This window comes from Anomalospiza imberbis, chromosome 2 (genome assembly GCF_031753505.1).
Source record: "Anomalospiza imberbis isolate Cuckoo-Finch-1a 21T00152 chromosome 2, ASM3175350v1, whole genome shotgun sequence".
Taxonomy (NCBI): Eukaryota; Metazoa; Chordata; class Aves; order Passeriformes; family Viduidae; genus Anomalospiza; species Anomalospiza imberbis.
In genome coordinates this window covers 4,386,025-4,406,224 of record NC_089682.1, presented here as the reverse complement: position 1 = coordinate 4,406,224, position 20,200 = coordinate 4,386,025, and the positions used below count along the sequence as shown (strand labels likewise).

Genomic DNA, 20,200 nt, shown 5'->3' with positions numbered 1-20,200 from the left:
ACTTTCAGGCCTTATTTTCTTATTGTTGCAAGGTAAAACAGAAAATTATTATAGTAAAGGGCAAATTTCATATGTTAAGACAAAATGGTGTTTTGAAACACCAGTTCTCAACTAATGGCACCTAAATTTTGCTTAGTTCAATGGAAGAAATTAAAATTAAGATGGAATTTTGTGGAGACAAAACTACATTGAGGAGGGCTTGTGTCAGTGCTGCCTTTGTTGTCGATGCATTGAGAAGACTGAAATGGGCTCTGGAGCATCCCTGCAAAGACAGAAGGAAAATCAGAGTGTTCTGCCCCTTCTCTGATCTCCTCTGTTTCCTCAGACTGTTTTTGATCCCACATTGATCACCTTTAAGCACCACATACAATAGTTTTGCCAGCCCGCTGCCATTGCCAAGTTTCATAAAACCATACAAAGTGGTCGGAAGGGACTGTAAAGATCACCCAAATCCAACCCCCCTGCCATGGGCAGGGAATCTTCCGCTGGATGAGATTGCTCAGAGCTCCATCCAACTTGGCCTTGAAGGGCCATATTTCTTATAATAAGTAATAATAAATAATAATAATGAATGCTAAACCACATGGTGGGTGCATACAAGCCTCATAGGAAGATACACTTTTAACATGCAGTTTAAATACTTTAGTAATTTAAAAAAAAAAAATAGAAAATCAGTATAGGATGAAAATTCAGGGTAACACAGAGAACTTGGTGGCCAGGCAAATACACATGGACTTGTCACAAGGGCTTTTGTAGGAAGAGTTCACAGTGCAGTTCACAGTGAGCCAGTTCAAGGACCCTTATTTGAGATCAGGAGGAGCAGGTGCATTTTCTGTGGTGCTGTTGCCTGTCGGGCTGGGTGTAACTGACCCTTTTCCTGTGGTCACACAGCAGCTGGCAGGCCATCTGCATGGCCTGGGGTGGCAGCTGGTCACTGGGGGAAGAGCAAACACTCTTTGCAGCAGGAGGAGCAGAGAGCACCTTTCAGTTGTGTTTGCTTTACCTTCCCCAGTGTTTGCCAACAGCAGATGTGTCCAGGAAGCTCAGAAACTTGCCTGGAAGGGAAGAAGTGTGACTCAGAGTGTGACAATTGGTTTATAACTTTGAATAGTAATTTTAGAAAGTCCATCCCCCAAAAAAACAGCATTAGAGGAGAAAAATTAGGCTGAGAACAATGTGTCCTTCATTATGAGCTATTTATTTCATACTGCACTTATATTTTTATTTAGAAGTCAGTGTTTATCACAGACTTATCACAGACTTATCACAGATAAACTTTCTTTACTATGTTATACATTGAATACTTTAACACATTCATGTATTTTCAGTTACTAAAACCACAGAAATCTCTATTGCAATCTTACCAAAATGTGTTAAAATAGACAGTTATTTTTCCCATCCTTGCAAAAAATTGTAATAGCCGATATTTTCACCTCTGAGACTCTTTCAGGGAAACTGGAAATTTTGCAATTTCCTTTTAATTATCATATAAATTAGCTATGCTTCTGGGAAGGGTGGAGTTGGAGGTAAGGGTTTTGGTTATTTCACTTGGTTTTTAATATTTCATTGTTAGCTGCCATCTGTAGAAGAAAATGAGAGTGTGAAAATTCCTGAATATTCAAATGCCTCAGGGACAGGTCAGGAAATAAAAATTGAGGCGATATTTAGCCACTGCAGGGCCATGCTATAAATTACAAAATATTAAAAGGCACAATCTTCTTTGTGGCAAGGCAAAACTAAAATGAAGGCAACAAAACTCTACTTCAGCATCTCGTACTGCAAGCAAGGACATAAACTTTTACCTAAGGTGTCATCAACTTTATTGAAAAGTTACCAGCCTTGCAGGTTGTTAGCACCTAAATTACAATTTTCAGTACCTCATTTAGATTAACCTGAACTGGGGGTTAAGGGGGTGGATATATTCCTCACTCAAAAACTTCAAAAAAATAAATAAAATATAGAAGGAAAGTGCAGAGCCTGCATCATCTTAGTGGTTGCCCCTCTGCCTGTAAGTACTGGAAGTGAAAGCTTTTCTCTTTTCTATGTTTTTGAGTCTATTTTCTAACAAAACACCTGATGGCCAAAGGATCTTGCTCAGTGTCCTGTGATTCACAGCAAACTCCATGTACAGTTTGAGGCCCAGCATAAAATTCCTGGTATAAGTGTGAGGAAATTTCCAACTACACACTTGTTTTTGTTTTTGTTTTTTTTTTTGTTTTTTTTTTTTGTTTTTTTTTTTTTTTTTTTGTTTTTTTTTTGTTTTTTTTTTGTTTTTTTTTTTTTTTTCTGAATTTGTGCAGTCCCCAGCTGGTTAAAGCAACAGAAATGCTCCAGTCCTCCAGGGAAAGGTAAAAGGACAACCTTGTGCCTTAAGGACACTATAAAACTCACTTTTTTTTCTCCTCCCTCTGCCTCTCTCCACCTTTTTTATAGTACCTTCTTCCTCCAGCATCCTCTGAAACCCTTTGAGGCAGCTGAAGGCCGATGGTAAAAAGAAAGAAATAGAAAAAAAAAAAAAAAAAAAAAAAAAGAAAAAGTATTAAGAAAAGTTTAAAAGGGATGATGGGAAAAAGAAATAGTCAGGTCTGTTATGTTAACACATCAACAAAAATATGAATGTTGGTAGTTCTAGAGCAGAAAATGGTATCCAGTTCCTACTGGAAGCTGATGAGAAGTTTGGAATGGAGAGCTGTGCTTGTGAAAAAGCCAGTTTTCAGAGACACAAGGGAGGGGGGAAAAAAGAACAGATTTAAAGAGATTTCCTTTTTCCTGCTGATTTGTGAATTGTCTGGGAAGGCTGATCTTCCCTTTCGAAGTTGTTCAATTGCACAGAGGAGGGCAGGAGTTGGTGTACAGATGTCACCAAAGCAGGATCCCCTTTGAGACTGTCAGTGTGGGATTTAGCACATCACAAACATCTACATGGTAAATGCCTGTCCCTGAGCTATTTTACCTTCTCATCACAAAGCAAGAGAAACAGACATTTCTAACATGTGATTTTTATTTTCAAGACTAAGACATTTCAGTTTGTTTAGAGAAATCATTCCCTAAAATCATGTGTTTATCCATCTGGTGTCAAGCAAGGCTGGACTGAAGAGCTTCAGACATAGACATGAATAGTGAAGACATGGAACATCAGAAGAGTTGAATCCTGGTTTTGTGCTTAATTCTGAGGGGTCATGATTCCCTTCATGAGGAAGGGATCTCCTGACTCCCCTTGAAGCATTGTGAGGGACAAGATTTCCTGTTTTTCTTTCTGTCCCCTCTGGGAAAGCTCTTGTGCCAATAATATTTTTATGGAAAACCACGTTACTCCTAAGAAAAAGGCACCATGGAAAGCAGAACACTCAGCATCAGTCTGCCTGAATTTACTCAATAACTTTATCAGTAATCCCTTAATGAATGCCATGGAAAAATATTTTGTCTCCCATATCATGGTCCATGGTTACCCCAATGGCACAAATTTTGGGAATAGCTGCAGGTGATTTGAACTGACAAGTCTGGAGGCAGTGATATTTTGTGAAACCAGCACTTTCCTTTGAAAGTGTAATTTGATTGTGTAATCCAAAGGCAGCTGGAGGATATTGAATTTCCTTGCTACTTTAGAATGAACTATGAGGCAATGTGGTGGCCTCAAGCCACTGTCATTGCTTGAAAAAAAAAAAAAAAAAAGCCCAATTCCCAGAAAATTTTGAATGTGCTGTGGTTATTTGTAATAGGTTCTTGTTTCCTTAGCAGGAACTTTTAGGAAGTGGTTTTGCTTGAAGAGAATCTTTTGAGGAATGTAGTGGAAAGCAATGAGCAGTGGCAGGAGCAACGTGTGATGAGCTGTCCATAACCCCCATTCCCCATTTCCCTGCACTGCTGTGAGGGAGAAGGTAGAGCTGGGAAGGGGGGAAGGGTGGGGGGAAGGTGTTTCTAAGGGTTTGTTTCACTTCTCCTTATCCTGCTCTGATTTTGCTTGTAAAAAATACAATTAATATCCCCAGGCTGTGTTGCCTGTGGTGGTATTTGGTGAGTGATCTCTCTCTCAAGTCCTCATCTCAACCCACAAACTTTTGCTGTATTTTCTCTCTCCTGTCCAGCTGTGGAGGGAAGTGATAGAAAGGTCTTGGTAGGTGTGGGGCATCTATCCAGGGTCCACCCACTACACCATCCCTCAGGAGCAACCACTGATTAATTCATTTGTCCCTCTTGTAATGGGAAAAACCCACATTAAAAGACCCCCTTCTCTTTAGCTTTCCACACTTCCAAGCAGCAAACCCAATCCAAACCAGAGGCCTTGCATGCAGAAAAACACTTGTTTGCAGAGAATAATTCCTCCCCGGTGTTTATCACATATTTATTTTGTCTCAGCACCATAAAAAGGGGTCTTGTTGCTGACTCAGAAGGAGCTCATTACAGAAAGACTTCACCTTTCAGCTGCAAAGGATGTTTCCTTGAAATGATAATGTAATGAGTGTTGGATCAGCTGTATGTAGCTGTTAGGCGATTCTTTTGATCAGTTGGAAATGCATTTGTTAAAAAGCTACTTTATTGATTTCCTGGCTGTTTTTTTGTACTGTTTGGATCATCTGTACACACACACCCACACACCCACACACCACATTTTTTACCACTTCAAAGCTGTTAATAAATTCACACTACTCAGGAGATTGAACACGAAATGGAGTGAATTCTTTCCATGGAGAACTGTGTTGTTCCAACTTTGATGGAAGGAGTCTTAGCAGCATGCTGAGCATCTCTTTTAAAATATTTTAAAAGCAATCTGCCACAAAGAGAGCAGAGTATGCTAAAGCAAAGGAAAATTGCTCCTAGGGATATAAACATAGTGAGGGGTTGTGATTAAGGTTTGAGTAAGTCCCGAGAAGAAAATATTGCTGAGTTTGTAGGGGCTTAGTGTAGATCGTCTTTCCTGCTAATCTGTCCACATTTACATTTCCCACTTCATTGTTTTTGTGATGTATTTGCAGTAAAATGTTTAGACACACTGAGTGTTACAGTGAAATGTACTTCTACTGCTACAGCTATGCAAAATATCTCTAGTTAAATATCAGAATCGGAATCATGGAATGATTGAGGTTGGAAAAGACCTCCAAGACCATCAAGTCCAACCTGTGAGCCCAGAGCACTGAGTGCCACATCCAGGCACTCCTTGGACACTCCAGGGATGGGGACTCCAAGCCTCCCTGGGCAGCCCCTGCCAAGGCCTCACCACCTTTTCCAGGAAGAAATGTCCTGGGCTTTGTTGGCCTTGAATCTCTCTCAGTTTCAGAAGTAGCTGATTGCATTTAAGTGTGTTTTGTTTGGTAAAATTTTAAGATATTTTGTCTTTTTATTTTTTCTTTCATTATGGCTTCAGTTTAGTTTGCTAACCTGCTGATATTCTTTTGGGATCACAAATCTGGGGAGCTCTTCTTGAATTATTTACATGAGCCTTATGACTGGAACTCTTACAGAACTGTTTTAACTTCTGTGATATAGTTTGTCATAGATTCTCTGGCTAAGGACGCTCATACTTAATTTCCTCCCTCTGAGTAGAGTTACTAACCTGTATTTCATACCAAGGTGATGCCAGTGTTATCAGGAAACTTTTACCCCTCTGTGATATCTATGAAATAAAATCTACAATTTGGCAATGTATCTATGAGGTCGTTCAAATGATCAGGCAGCTTGATTGAGTGCTGGGCTTTGGCTGAGTCCAGGGCACATTATCAATCACAAGATGCTCTCTTGACATGAGTTTAAAGGTTTTTCCCAGGTGTTTAAATTAAAATGCCCAAAATTAAGCTTTCCAGTCCGGTGAATTTCTTGCAGTTATCAGGTATGAAATTATGAAAATGAAATTACTCAAGAGGATTTAATCATATTTTTGGTATTTTTTGCATAAATGTTCATATATGTTCAGCATCCAAGGAATCCTGATCATGAGGAATAGAATAGAAATATTTAGCAGAAACCATTTAAATTTCCATACCTGAGTCCTCTATCTATAAAATAGGGATAATAGACTTCCTTGCCTCTCAAAAGGATTGTGAAAATAAATATATTAAAGATTGCAAAGAACTGGAGTATTATGGTAATTGATACCATATGCCCAACTAAGATAGCTGGGAACAATTTCTGAAGAGGCAGGAGTTTTATTCACAGATTCCCAGAATCATTAATGGAGTAAAGGACCTTTAGAATTCTCCTGGTCCAGCTCCTCACAAGGAGCAGGGCTGGCAAATCTTCCCCTTCTCAATCTGAATATATGAACAGTAGGAATCTGACCTTGGAAAATATTGAGGGTCATTAAACAAGTGCTTTTAAATTTTTATTTCATTGTCAAAATTCAAACAAAGCCAGGTAAAAAATAGAACACACTTTTGAATTCTTGAAAAGGTACAGTTTGCAATACTGGACAGAGTTTGATGCTTTGTTTCTTTCATTTTTAAAGTCTTCAATATTACAGTTTTTAGATTAATGACTTGTGAAATTTGTTCAGTGTTAAGATTCCTTGCTTATTTATTCTTCAATTTGAGGAAAATCTAGCCTGATGATTGCAATCCCAGAGCATTTTGATGTTAAAAATCAGTATTTGACATTGGAAGATGAATATATATCACAGAAAAGTATTGCCTGTTTCTGTCCTTTTGTTTATTCTTTTCCTTTTAAAAATAATTGAGATCTATTTCTTCTAGGATGCTCCTTTACCTGGATTTAGATTTATAGATAGAATGAAGAAAACCACTGGTGTTTCTGATGGCGGGATTTTATTTCTGGACTTGTGGCAGCTTTTTAAGTAGTTGAATTTCTTCTTATAATTCCTCCTTGATCCCAGGAGTTTTATTTTAAACCATTCCCTAAAATTTCAGATTAATCTTTTAGGCTAGTGGATGACTGAAGCCAGTCAGTCTTTAAAGTTTATCCTCTTGTTGATGATCAAGGTAATTTCTAGGCAAAGTCTTTCCCAAGCGGCACTTGGGGACATGGCTTAGGGGTGACCATGGTGGTGCTGGGATGATGGTGGGACTGGATAGCTGTGAGTGTCTCTTCTAACCCTGATGATTCTCTGATTCTGTAAAAGCAAACAAACAAACAAACAAAAAAAAACCAAAAACAAAGCAAACAAACCAAAAACCAAAAACCAAAAAACAAACCAAAAAAAAGCAAACAACTCCCCACACTACAAAAATAATACTGAGTTTTATTAACTGATTTCCTGAATATTTATATTAAACCATGATTGGTTTTGAGAGAGTTATTCACCTGATGGGTGTACTTTTTAAAAAGGCATGGTAAACCTATGGTATTCTGATCAGTTGAATCTGTTTGTACATTTTCACCTTTCAGAGACCAAAGCATCATTTTTATAATTGATATTTTTACCCTTTGATCAGCTGTCACTCTCATTTCTCTATATTTCTTTTCAGATCATTGAGTCCTTCAGATATTGAATGGCCTGCAGAGAGCTTCTGCCCCATGTTTCTCTCTAGCTAAGCCTCATTAGGCATATAAAAATATATTAATATAGCCTCACTGTTACTTTTCCATATAAAAAGTTGTTTTCTTGTGACAGGTGTGTCAGAAAAATAAGTGTAGTATATGACCCTAAGGTGTGATTAATGCTCTCTCTTGCACGCCCTGGATAATACTCAAACTGGGAAGAATTTTTTCAACCAGTCCTTCAAAGCAGAGGGGTCCATGTGCTTTGGAAATCAACCTATTCATTAGATAATTATTCTGAAGCCAAACAAAACTCATGATCTAGTTCTACTTTTTTGTTTGTTTGTGGTGTTTTGGGGATTTTTTTTTTTTTTAGATTTTGTACTACTGCTGTACATCCTCTTGTTCGTTCTCTTCACTGTGTGAACTACGTGGGGAACACTGTGCATTTCCCACTGGAAATAGGGATAGTAAGGCTGTGTTATCCTGTGTTTGTTAAAACTGCTGTCAATTTTGTTCTGACAACTGAAAATTGTCTGTGTCTGATCAGGTTACAAACATCAAGGACTGTTTACAAATGTGTCCTGTGGCTCAGAAAAAAAAACAGAGGGAATGCTAAGTGGAGTTTCAAATGTGTGCTTTAAATGACAGAGAGGGGGAGGGAGGGAGGGAGGAGGAGTCACCTGCTCTGAGTGATGTGTGATGACTGCTAAAGAAGCTGGAAGAAGCACGTTCAGCAAAGCCCCTGCAGCCCCAAAAGGGTCTGGATCTCAAAGGCTGCAAAGTTGTCAGTGCTCAAGTAGATATGAGAAATTAAATAATGGAATCATGGAATGGTTTGGACTGGAAGAAAGGTTTCAAGGTGGTCCAGTCCAACCCTGCAATGATCACAGGTAGCATCAACCAGATCAGTCTGCTCAAAGTCCCCACCCAGCCTGGCCTTGAATGTTCCAGGGATGGGGCACCCACCATTCCTCTGGGCACCATGTCCCAGTGTTTCACCACCCTTGTACAATTTTTTTTTCTTCTATCTAGTCTGAATATTTTAGTTTAAAACCATTTTCTCATGTCTATCACTACTAGCTCTTCTCTGGACCTGCTCCAACAGGTCCATGTTTTTCTTGGACTGAGGACTCCAGAGATAGATGCAGTACTTCAGTTGGGATATCACCAGGGTAGAACAGAGGTGCAGAATCACCTCTGTCAGGAGACTCTTTAAGTCTCTCTAGTGATTTCTTCTGCAATAAAAGGTTTTCTTGATCTACACTAAGTTTTAATTTCCACTTCAAACCTAGGAAAGAAGGAACTGCTTTAGTTCTTGAGCTGTTCCCAGCTGTATCAAAATCAGTAGTCTACAATCAGCACTGGTGAGATCATGGCTGAAGCTGTATGTCACTCAGTCTCTGTGCCAAAAAGATTGTGGCAAATTAGAGCTCAAATAAGAACGTTGAAGAAAGCTCCCAGGTAATCTGACATCCAGAAAATGCACTTCAATGTGAATAATATAAGAGCAGGATCTATCTTGCCTATCATAGATAATGCTTAGCTTCCAAGAATGATTTTAACATGAAATAAGTATACACTTAAGGAAAAACTTTGCTGATTTCAGAAAAGTGCAATAAAATCTGGAAACAATGGTCTTGAATATTAGAATGCTTAAAATTGTTTAATTTTTAGAGTGTCTCCTAGGCCAAAGGTAGCTTGGGCTGATATAATTGTTGGAATACATTGGGAAGGGTTGTGGTCATTTCCCTACTCTGTTGTCTCTCTGTCCACTCCTCAGGTAACCTTCTAAAAGGTAAGGTTAGGACAGCTAAGGATGGTGAAGACAAGGCCGAAATTCCTGAGGCAGAATTCCTGCATCCTGTGATAGCAGAGGTGAGGTTAGATGCTGATAATATCCATGAGAAATGTTCTTATGTAGGTTAATTGCTCTCTCCAAACAAGGCTAAGAGTGTTTTCTATTCCACCTGGCCTTTTTCCAATTTGCTCAATGTAATCAAAGTTGCATCAGAGTGAGCAGAATGATTGCAGCCAACTTAAATGGTTGTTAGATAGGGCTCAGTGGCCACATCTCCTCTGGTAAATAAAACAGGAGCAGGGAGTGAGGTGGAGTGCCAGGCTGTCCTGTGCTGACTGTGCAAACACTGCCTGGCTCTCACTGGGATCTTGGGCATGATTTTGGCTAGGGCCAGACAGATACTACATCTCAGAGGAGACTAGGTACTTCCCAAGCACAAAGGAGGGACAAGAGTGCCCCATGGATGGGTCCTGTCATCACCCATGGTACCACTCAAAGTACGCAAGAAATCCCGTTTTTCATTTGTTTCACTGAATCCCATTGGTGGACTCCCAATCCCTGGAGGTCTCCAAGGCCAGGCTGGATGTGGCTCAGAGTAACCTGATCTAGTGGAAGATGTCCTGGAAGATGTCCCTGGAAGATGTCTCTGCACATGGCAGGAGTTTGGAACTGGATGGTCCCTAATGCGTCTTTTAACCCAAACCACTCTATGATTCCATGAGTATTATTTATGACCTAAATGGTAAAATGGAAAAGAGTGACTTAAAAATAAATGAATTCCTGTGTTGTTTTGATAGAAATCACATTTCTGCTGGTGGGCAGCAGAGAAGCAGTTTGCCTGAGGAGCCTTACCAGACCATGACCGGCTGACTGAGTATAAATACTCAGTGTTTGTCCAGCATTGCTCTCACTTTGTTTCCTTGTGGAGCCATTTCTTGCCAGACAAGAAGTAGAGAGAGGATGGAAGTCCAAACAAATATGTCTTTGGGAGAACAACCTGATGACTCAAAGGACTTGCTACAGCCAGTTTAGCATGTTCTTGGGTTGAGAATTGATATTAATATCTGTCTGAATATTTATCCCTCTGTTTGTGACTTTTTTTTCTCATCTGAACTCGGTCTTCTAGAAACCAACACTAAATAAAAAAAGGCAAAGCAGACCACTTCTGTAAACAGCAGAATTGAGAAGCCTAAGGCCAAAGAAGAGCAACAGAGCTGGGAAAGGGTCTGGAAAACATCTCATCCTGTGAGGAAGAACTGAGGGAGCTTGGAATGTTTATCTGGAGAAGAGGAGGCTCAGTGAGATGGGACTTGGCCTCTTCTGCTGTGCCCCAAGTGAAAAGATGAGAGGAAATGGCCTTCGATTAAACCAGGGGAGGTTCAGTTTAGGTATTAGAAAGAAATTTTCACTGAAAGAGTGATCCGGTATTGGATCAGGCACTGGAATAAGCTGCCCAGAGAGTCAGACTCAGTATGTTCAGTGTTCTGGAGGTGTCTGGTTGTGGCCCTAGGGGACATGGTTTTTTGGCGGGATGATGGTGGTGTTGAGGTGACAGTGGAACTGGATGATTCTGATGGTCTCTTCCAACTTTGATTTTATGGAGCACTGAGCAGTTGAGATGCTGCCCCTTTTTCAGTCACAAAAGTAACTTAACAAAACACTGCAATTACATCTCTGATTACTCTTTAAAGACTTATGAGGTATTGTCTAAATTCATGGGATTTGACAAGAGGTGAAGCTGAAATACCTCATTTAAAATGTTAAAAAAAATCCCAGATGAAATAAACTAGAAGTGACTCAGGGAATCTGATACATTTTCACTATTCCATAGAGGCTTCTTAGTTGGAGAAGATGGTTTATTAATGAATATGTGAAATCCTGGGACCACTCCTGTTTTATAGACTCCATTTTCACACGTTCTTTTCACACACAAATAAGTCATAAACTTAGTTTTACCTCTGCCTTTCAAACCCATAAGAAATGCTTACTGAAAAGAAAGAATAGAGCTCAAGGCCAGAAACCTGTCAGTATTATAATGAGGAGATGTTCTGTGCTTCCTAACCCTTTCTGTCTCCAAGGGAATGTTTTCTCCTCCAAGGTGAAATTTTGGAGGGCAAGTGCATGTCATGTGCACACATAAATGCTAATGACAAAGGCTCAGCACCAAATCCTGTTCTTTCCCTCCACCTACATCTAAAGCACACTGGATCCACAGGCAGAGTTTGCTGCAGTTCGTACTTGCCTGGAAAATGGACACATTTTAGAAGTCAGTGACCCAGAAATGGGAGAAACAAAATCAATCAGTGAGCCACTGGCAGTGAATCTGACAAATCCCAGTGCTCTGCTGGCATGGGTGATGTTCTCTGCTTGCAGGTTCAGCCTTAATGATAACACCAGTGGGGAGACAAACTGGAATGAGAATGTTCTATCTTTGCCGACTCTTTCCCCATGTTCTGCAATCACTGCAAACAGATCTGGGTAAACAAAATTCTCAGAGCTCCTTTAAGTGGTTGTGCAATCTTGAAAGCTTTGTTAAAGGAGGACATCAGCCCTTGTGCTTAATACCTTGAAGGATCAGTGGTAGCATCCTCAACATCTTAATCCTTTCATTTTTCTTAATTTCATAGAGGAGGATATGTTTTGATTTTGGTTTTGGTTTTGCTGAGATTAGTTTTTGCCATGCAAGTGATTCAGAGGAGTATATTGTACATGTATTTATATGGTATTTATCTAAGAATCATAGAAGGACTTGGATTGGAAGGGACCTTTAAAATCAACTTGTTCCACCTCCCTGCCATGGGCAGGGTCACCTTCCACTGTCCCAGATTGCTCCAAGCCCTGTCCAACCAGGTCTTGGACACTTCCAGGGATGGTGCAGCTCCATCTTCTCTGGGAAACTGATTCTAATGCTTCACCACCCTCATGGGAAAGAATTTTTTCCTAATACCCAATCTAACCTTATTTTCCCTTAGTTTGAAGCCATTCCCCCTTGTTCTATCACTCCAAGCCCTCGTAAATTGTCTCTCTCCATCTTTCTTCATGACTCCTTCAGGTACTGAAGGGCCACAATTAGGTCATCCCGAAGCCTTTTCCATTCTGAACCATGCCAGCTGTGCCAGCCTTTCTTCCCAGCAGAGCTGCTCCATCCCTCTGCTCATCCTGGTGCCTCCTCTGGACTTTCTCCAGCAGCTCCACATCCTCCCTGTGCTGTTCTCTGTTTATTCAGAGAGTTACAGAGTGACTCCCACACCGTGTACTTGGGAAGCTTTTTGAGCAGGTTCCTTCTAGAATTAGCCTGAGCAGTGCAATTTCATGCACCTGTACATCAAAGCATGGCTGGTGCCAACAAGTCATCATTGTACCAGGGAAGTTGAGGAACTGTGAGTAGTTAAATTATGTTGCCAAATGAACCCATTAAATGCCAGAAAGAGGAAAACATACCTTTTGAAAAGTCGGATGGGTGTTTTGATGCAGATAAATGACCTCCCTAGATTCCTGAGGAAAATGCTGTTGGTGTGTTGGGTGTGAGACTGGGATATATGGCATATAAACATCATGCACTTGTGTATGAACTTTATCTCCATGTAATTTTCTTTCTGTCTCTTAATCTCATTGCTTGCGGCCAGGACTGAATGAGATGTTACACTGCTCTATACATGATATATGTATTTCTCACATCTTTTTGATTTCTTTCCTTTGTCTTATTTTCCTGTAGTAAATTTTGAGGAGCTATGTGTTTTCACCTTAGTTGGGTAGATGTTCACACAAGATAAAGAAATGATTGATTAACTTTGCAGTTTCAGTGTAAAATTATTTCTAACTCAATTGTTTTGAAAATTGAATAGTTCCTCTTTCTCCATTTCCCTAACTTGAAAATGTTGACTCTTTTGAAGACATGAATACACCTCTATTTGGATATTTCAACTTTGTGGGAAAAAATAACTGAATTGAGTGCCAATGTATATGTTTTCACATGAAAAAGGGTCCCTGCATGTGCAGGAAAAATGCATTTAAGTGACAGTAGGTGGCTGAATGCATCAAAAGGAATCAGATTTGATGTGTACTGAATTACGACAGCAGTATGTTAACTTTTTATATTGTGACTGGAAGGGGAAGAGATCTATCAGTATGCAAATTGACTTCATGCTAAGCCAAGAATCTTCTAGTAAGCAAAATTAAAGTGTGTGCATGAGGCTTGTAGTCCAATTCAGGTTCAAAGGGTTACTTTGAAGTAACGTGTGTTGTATCAGCAGAAAGTGTCATGGGCAAACATTGAACAAACATCTGCTGGTACTGAGTTGCAGGAAAGGTGAGATATGCTGGTCTGTTTTATGAAGAAGCAAATTAAGAATAACTTTTGACAAGATACCCAGATGCTGTTTAAAAAAATAGCAATATATCTAGAGAACAAGGTAACTAGGGGGTGCTGGGAGGAGGAGCAGGCTTGGGATGAGCAGCACTTCAGCTTGCGTGACAAAACTAGCTCTGGGTTCACAGAGTGCTGAAAAAACTGGCTGTGGTCACTCAGCCACATGGGAAATTCTGTGTGCAGGGGTTTCCTGTGCAGAGAATGTGGAAATGGAATCAGGGATGGGATGGAGCAGATTGTACATCAAAGGAAGCTGCAGCAGAAATAAGCATGGGAGCTTCTGCACTGCTCTGCCCCACCTCTGCAATCACAAAGAAGAAACAGAAATCAAAATGCCCTTTGGAGCTTTTCTGGACTTGCTGATGCTAAAAGACAGGGATGGTGTAGCCTTCCAGAGTCTGAATGTTTCTATTCTGAGGGTGGCAGGGGAGCATTTCCTCTCAGCTTAGCACTGGGGAAAGCTGGGAAATGTTACTGTGCTGGCAAGTGACTGGCCACAGGAAATATAGCCCACAGCCAGACACCATAACTCTGTTTAACTCAGGGATGTTATTTTTGGACCTGTCATGGTATCTGTCTCTTCTTGTTCTTTACCATACCTAATGACAGGAAAATGGCTGCAGGGTGCCCTTCTTGCATGTTTTTCAGAGTCAGTGCAGTGCTCTCTGTGCTCTGGAAGCCTCTCTGTGCCCACAAGAGGATGTTACTCACCTGTGGTTTATTTTGCAGCCATATGTGAGGGGTGAAAAATGTGGGTGACATCAGTTTGATATTGCTCCTTCAGCTGGCCTTAATTCTGGCTTCAGAATTCACTTTGTGTAGAGAAAGGAGGACAGATGCATCCAGCTGTGATTTTTAGAAGCTGCCTCTCACAGTGCTCTGGATTCTAGGGGAAAGGAGCTTTCTGCTGCCTCAGTTCGAGGACAGAGCAGAGTTGTTGTACCATTTAATTCCTTTTTATGCAGTCGGGAATGACTGTCTTCTCTGGCAATAACAATTTGTTTTTATGGCATCTGCTTTGGGAGGCAGCCAGATTACTTTCCTATTGCCAGCTTGGAATCCCTGCCTTAGTGTGCATCACATTGCATCACATTTGGCTTTTGGCTTTTTTTTTCACTTTCTTTCTTTAAAAAAAAAATATCAACACTCCCCCCCCCCAAAACAAAACAAAACAAAAAAAAAAAAAAAACCCAAAAAAAACCCCAAACCAGCTAAGTATCCTGACATAATGATCAATTTGCAAACAACAAAGTTTTTAGCAGCTAGTGAAGTGCACCTTCCTCTATTTATTTCTGGGGTGGATCTGTGTTCACTAAAAAAAGCCACAGCTCTGCTAAGAATGATAAGCCCCTTCCCTGCTATTTGTTTATTTTTAGAAATGTCTAACTGCCTCCTGGGTACAGGATCTGAGGATCTGGACTTGTGCCTCCAATAATTGCACCACGCAGCCACTCGGTGTATGGATTTAGCAGTGGCAACACAGGTTAAATACAACCTGTGTTGGATAGTTTAATCATTTTTCATATTGCCTGCTCCTGCATTTTAAATGGTACTGACAATGCAGAATATTACCTTCCACATTGGATGGATAGAGTTGCTCAAATGATGCTTTGTGATCCAAGTAAAACTGACAAGAGCATTATAAAGTACAAGTAGAAAATAAACCTTCACTGACTACAAATTGGGTGTGAATTGTATACAATTTGAGGAAGAGAGTCTTCTCTCTTGTTGCAAATGGTTTGCACATTCCAAATTCTTTCTTTTGCCTAATGAAAAATGCCTCATGCCTCATCAAACATGCTTCACGTCTGAGATCAGTGCACATTTAACCAAGAGTTAATTAAGTTAACAGGGTTTAGAAATGAACATAATGCACAGTTTGGAATTTCCATTCTGGCATGATTTGCATTTGGCTGAAACACCGTGTAATTGGCAAAGCCCCGCGAAGGTGTGTTGCTCTTTTCATGTTCTAAATGAATGTTAACTATGCTCGGGGCTTTGGATGACTTAATTGGTTAATTTTTTCTGGACATGCCTAGAATGTGGGTGTGTCCAAAGGTAAAAAAAATCCAGCTGTGGACTCAGTCAAAGGAAGAAGAAAAGAGGTTACTGGGTTAAAAGCAGTTTGGGGAAAGAAGGCAGGGAAGAGATGCTGCATCTGTGAGCACTGAGTTGCAGAGGAAACAGTGAGAAACCAAACCCACACAGACTAAGCATTCAAATTGCCTCTTTTTGCCAGGGACCAAATGATGCACTCTGATTTACTCATTAGGTGGAGGCTTTTACACGCCTTTGAATCCTTAAAGAATCGAATAGTGCTGGGAAAAAAAAAAAAAAAAAAAAAGTTTGAAATTTCAGACTATTCTTTTTCGGTGTTTTCCATGCTCCCCCATCTTTTAGCAAACAAACCAAAAATGAAATAAAGAAATGGTGATTCCCTGCCAAGAGTTCTGCTGTTAGAAATAACAGGAATAGAGGATGGGAACACTGTGCTTCTGGGAGTCCTGAGGAAGGCTCAGAAGTGCCAAGCTGCCTAAGGGAGCAGAGTACATGTGAGTCTGGCCCCTGAGCAGGGACTGGCACTGAGCAGTGGAGTTAATATCACTCTCTGCTTGTAATGTACATCAGGGATGCCCAGCTCAACAAAGCACTTGGTAAATAAAAATCCAGGCTGTCAGGACAGGTTCCAGTTTCCACATCCTACCAATGTCTGCTTCCTCAATTTCCTCCTGCAGCAATGCCCTTCTAGCAAGATCCTGACCCGCTGTCCTTCCCAGGATTTGTCTTCTCTCACCCAATTCAGATCTGTACCAGTTTATTCAGGAAAAGGAGAGATCCAGCTTTCTTCTGGAACTTTCTGCTCTAGGGCTGGTTTTGTTTACCTGTGCACACTTTGAGCAGCTCACCTTGCAGCCAGCCAAGGGTGTTCTCCTGGCCTCTTCTCTCAGGGAACAAGAGACAGGACAAAAGGAAATGGCATCAAGCTTCACCAGGGGAGGTTCAGGTTGGACATCAGGAGGAATTTCTTCATGGAGAGGGTTGACAAGCATTGGAAGGGGTTGCCCAGAGAAGTTTAGAGTCTCCATCCCTGGAGGAGTCCAAGGAAGGCCTGGACATGGCACTCTGTGCTTTGGGCTGGGGACAAGGTGGGCATTGAGTGCAGCTTGGACTTGATGATCTTGAAGATATTTTCCAGCCTCAATGATTCTGGGATTCTGTGAGCCAAATAGCAGCTGTGCCCTTTCCAGACAGGCTGCAGGCATTCTGCAAGGGTGTCACTGTCTACGAAGGAGACTTTCCATCCCTGGAGAGGAAAACCCAGCGTGAGGGATGTCCCATGCTGTTATCAGGCTGAATGAGCTGTTTTGTAAATCTCAGTGTTGGCATAGGCAGGAGTGAGCACATCATGCCACTGGGCTATGTGTGTGGTTATTTTTAGTTTTTTGGGTGTCTGAGAGCAATTGAAAGGATTTTCCCTAGCATACAGGCTTGCAAAGCTTGAAAAAAAAACCCAACAAAAAACCAACCCATAGAACAAATCTAGTTTAAGGTGCAGAAACGCTATTTTGGTGCTGTGCAATTTGTAGTTTATCGCTTCGCATTTCTCATTGGCCTTTTTATTTCTGGTTTCCTTGTGTTTACGGTCTCCCAGCCTTATTAACTCTGCAGTGCCATCCTGCTTGGCTGCTGGTGACAGGCTGTCAGAGCGCTGCAGATCTCCCCGCTGCAGAGCCCCGTCAGTGACAAGCACTGACTCATCGCCCGGCGCCGGCCCAGAACCACCACTGGGAAAAACCACAAACCCGACCTCTGAGAGTAGCCCAAACTCCTTCAGCTCCTGCCCTCCCCTGGGTCTGTCTCTTCCACTCACCCCTGCTCCCACAGCTGCTGTTCCCAACGTGACTGCGCCGTGTTCCCTGGGCTGCAGCGGGTGCCGCGCTCCGGTGCCGTCAGGAGATGCTTGTCGGGGCCCACGCAACAGAGCAGCCATTAATGGATGTTAATTTTTTCTGCCTTTTCCTTTTCCCCCAGTTGTACTTAATCTCTCTCCCCACACAGCTGTTGATGCCTTTTTGGGCTACCTAATAACAGAGGACAGACAAAATTAAGAGAATAAAAAGCAGTTCTATTTATTGAAGGGCCTTCAGGTACATTTCGGGAAGATGAAGCCCCTTCAGGGGCTACACCCAAAATGGATGATGGGTCACAGTTTTCACACTTTTATAAGTTTGGTCCATTTGCATATTGGGGGTTAATCTTCCAATTACAGCTTCAGGTAATGAAGTTATTTACCCCAGGTTTGCTCCCCCCAAACTCACTTTTGTTTACATTTCTCAGGGCCTGAGCCAGTGAGGTGTCCTTGATTCCCAGGCCTGGAGAGGAATTGTGTTGTCTGACCAAACTGGGAAAGCAGCAGCTCACACTGTATGGAGTTTAGAGCTATACACTGAAGAATTGCAGGTTTACAAATACATGAAAAACAGAAAAGCTAAAATCCTGAAGCATCACTGTGTTCTCTAGGAATACCGTGGTTCCCAGTGCCAGCTGGGCACTGGGAGAATGCTGGAGGAGCTGTGAATTTTGCACATCCCTGGGAAGAGTTACAGATGGGGACATTACTGGTGCTGGTGCAGCTCAGAGCAGCTGGGAAAAAATCTGAAAGCTTCATTGCATTCAGTGCCTTAAAAAATATAAATAAATCAGTTGTGTGGTTATTTCTTTGCTGAAAGGTTGGGATGGTGGTCACAGAGCAGTGGAAAACACTACATCAAGTTGATGGGAAGAACCTAGAGGAGGTGAATGGTGTCACTTGCCAGGGGAGCTAATTTTATTTTCTAGAGAGGGAGGAAAAAGGAAGGTCATGCAATACAAAGCTGGGCAGAGACTGAAATTGCATTTTGCCACTTAATTAGCAAGCAGCCAATCTATAGCCTGTAGCTGTCCTGCAGCCCCATAATTGGGAGCTGAACCCATTTTCTCCAACCCTCAGAGCTCCCCACACATGACACGAGGTATCAGTGTGTGACACATCACCAGTGCAGGACACCTGTGCTGTCACGTGTGTCACCCCTAGCTGATCAGTTTAATTCCTTAGTTAATTATTGATAGGTTCTGAGGCCTCCATTGCTTTTATTTTTAAAATTTAATTTTAATTAATGATTGGAGGAATGCAAAGGTTTATTTGAAAAAAAAAAAAAAAAAAAGAGGGACAAAAGAGCTTTCATTAATTAAGCCAGTTATTTGGGGTTTTTTTTAGGGGAAATATTTGAATGAATATTTTAGAAGACTTCATTAAAAAAAAAAAAAAAAAAAAAAAGAAACCCATAAAGCATCAGTCTCATAAAATGATGAAAATGGAAGAAATGCTGATGAAAAACACTAAGAAAGAGAGGGCAGACGAATCTGGGGGAAGAGCATTTCAACAAATGGATTCCTGCTCTCCTTCCTAACCTGCATCTGCAGGCAGCACTGACTGGAGAAATGAGATGACATCTTCTCCCTCCCCCCTCTGGCTGTGCCCCCAAGGACTCAAAGATGTTTAATTTGATATGCTTTTGAGTCCTCCCCCCACCATCTCCAGTCTCCAGGGATATTTTATTACTCAACACTGTTAAAATTTAGATGTTGTCACCCCACTACCTCAGCTGGGTTTGTGCTTCATTTTTTTACCTTCGTCAAAAAGTAAAGCAAGTGGGGTATCCAAAATATGCACAAACCTAAGTTTTTAAGGGCAAGCTATAAGCAAATATAGGTTTCAGGAAGCAAAGGCTTCTGCAGGCTCCAGGTTCTGCTTTTCCATGGATCAGTGGGTTAACTAAAGCCTATGAGAAGGCTGTCGGTGGTGTGATGGCTGTGACAGGTATTAGATTGGAGGGAAAAATAGACAAAAAGAACTATCATTCAAAATGACATGAGGTTGGTGCTTACAAAAGGGAAGAAAAATCTTCAGCTTAGGCAGAAAATGTTACTCCTGGTTTACTACTGCTTCAGGTTTGCCATTATCAGTGGGCAGTAATAAAGCAGATGCTCAGCCTTTTCTTCTCAAGTTTGTTTATTAATATAATTTTTAAAAAATATCAATTTTCCTTTCCTGAAAGAGAAAAAAAGAAGAGCTAAAATTAAACCTAACAGCCACTTCAAGTGATCACTCCTGATGTTCATAATTTTTCAGGACTATGGGAAAGACCATGAGATTCAGTGTAAGGATAACCTTAATGTTCTTTGATGAGCCAATATTTGGGTGGCCATTTCATTACAGGAGGAGCTGACAGTAGACAGGTGAATGATGTATTGTAAAAATCAGCTTAGTGAAGCTGCCACAAGCAGCCCTGGTTGTGAAAAGCTGGCAGAAATTGCTCTTGCAGCAATTAAGACCTGCTTGGGTGTCAGTGGAATATCAGCCCCATTGTTTTTAATTCTGCTGCACCCTGATAGGAAATGGAGGAAGCAGCTTCCTGGACTCAAGGCCTGCATAAAGGTGAGGTTTTCAGCTGTGGAATATTACCAGCAGGTTTTTTTTTTTTTTACTTTAAATAAAAGGGAGGGTGGAGGGGAATTGTATAGGAGAGAGAGTAGCAACATCGTGTCCCGTGAGGTACCTG

At 41.1% G+C, this 20,200-nt stretch overlaps 1 protein-coding gene and 2 long non-coding RNA genes across 8 annotated transcripts in view; 2 read left to right on the top strand and 1 right to left on the bottom strand.

Moving 5' to 3' along the window:
• The window catches only part of DSCAM (DS cell adhesion molecule), a 443,286-nt gene that overhangs the window by 120,920 nt on the left and 302,166 nt on the right, over positions 1-20,200 (top strand). The gene's annotated exons all lie outside the window — the stretch shown is intronic.
• On the bottom strand, positions 6,305-14,514 carry LOC137468178 (uncharacterized). Its single transcript, XR_010995789.1, has 2 exons — positions 14,310-14,514; positions 6,305-7,060 (listed from the first exon to the last, which is right to left on the bottom strand). It is a non-coding gene; the product is annotated as an uncharacterized lncRNA (long non-coding RNA).
• LOC137468180 (uncharacterized) lies at positions 17,276-18,772 on the top strand. Its single transcript, XR_010995791.1, has 2 exons — positions 17,276-17,450; positions 17,937-18,772. It is a non-coding gene; the product is annotated as an uncharacterized lncRNA (long non-coding RNA).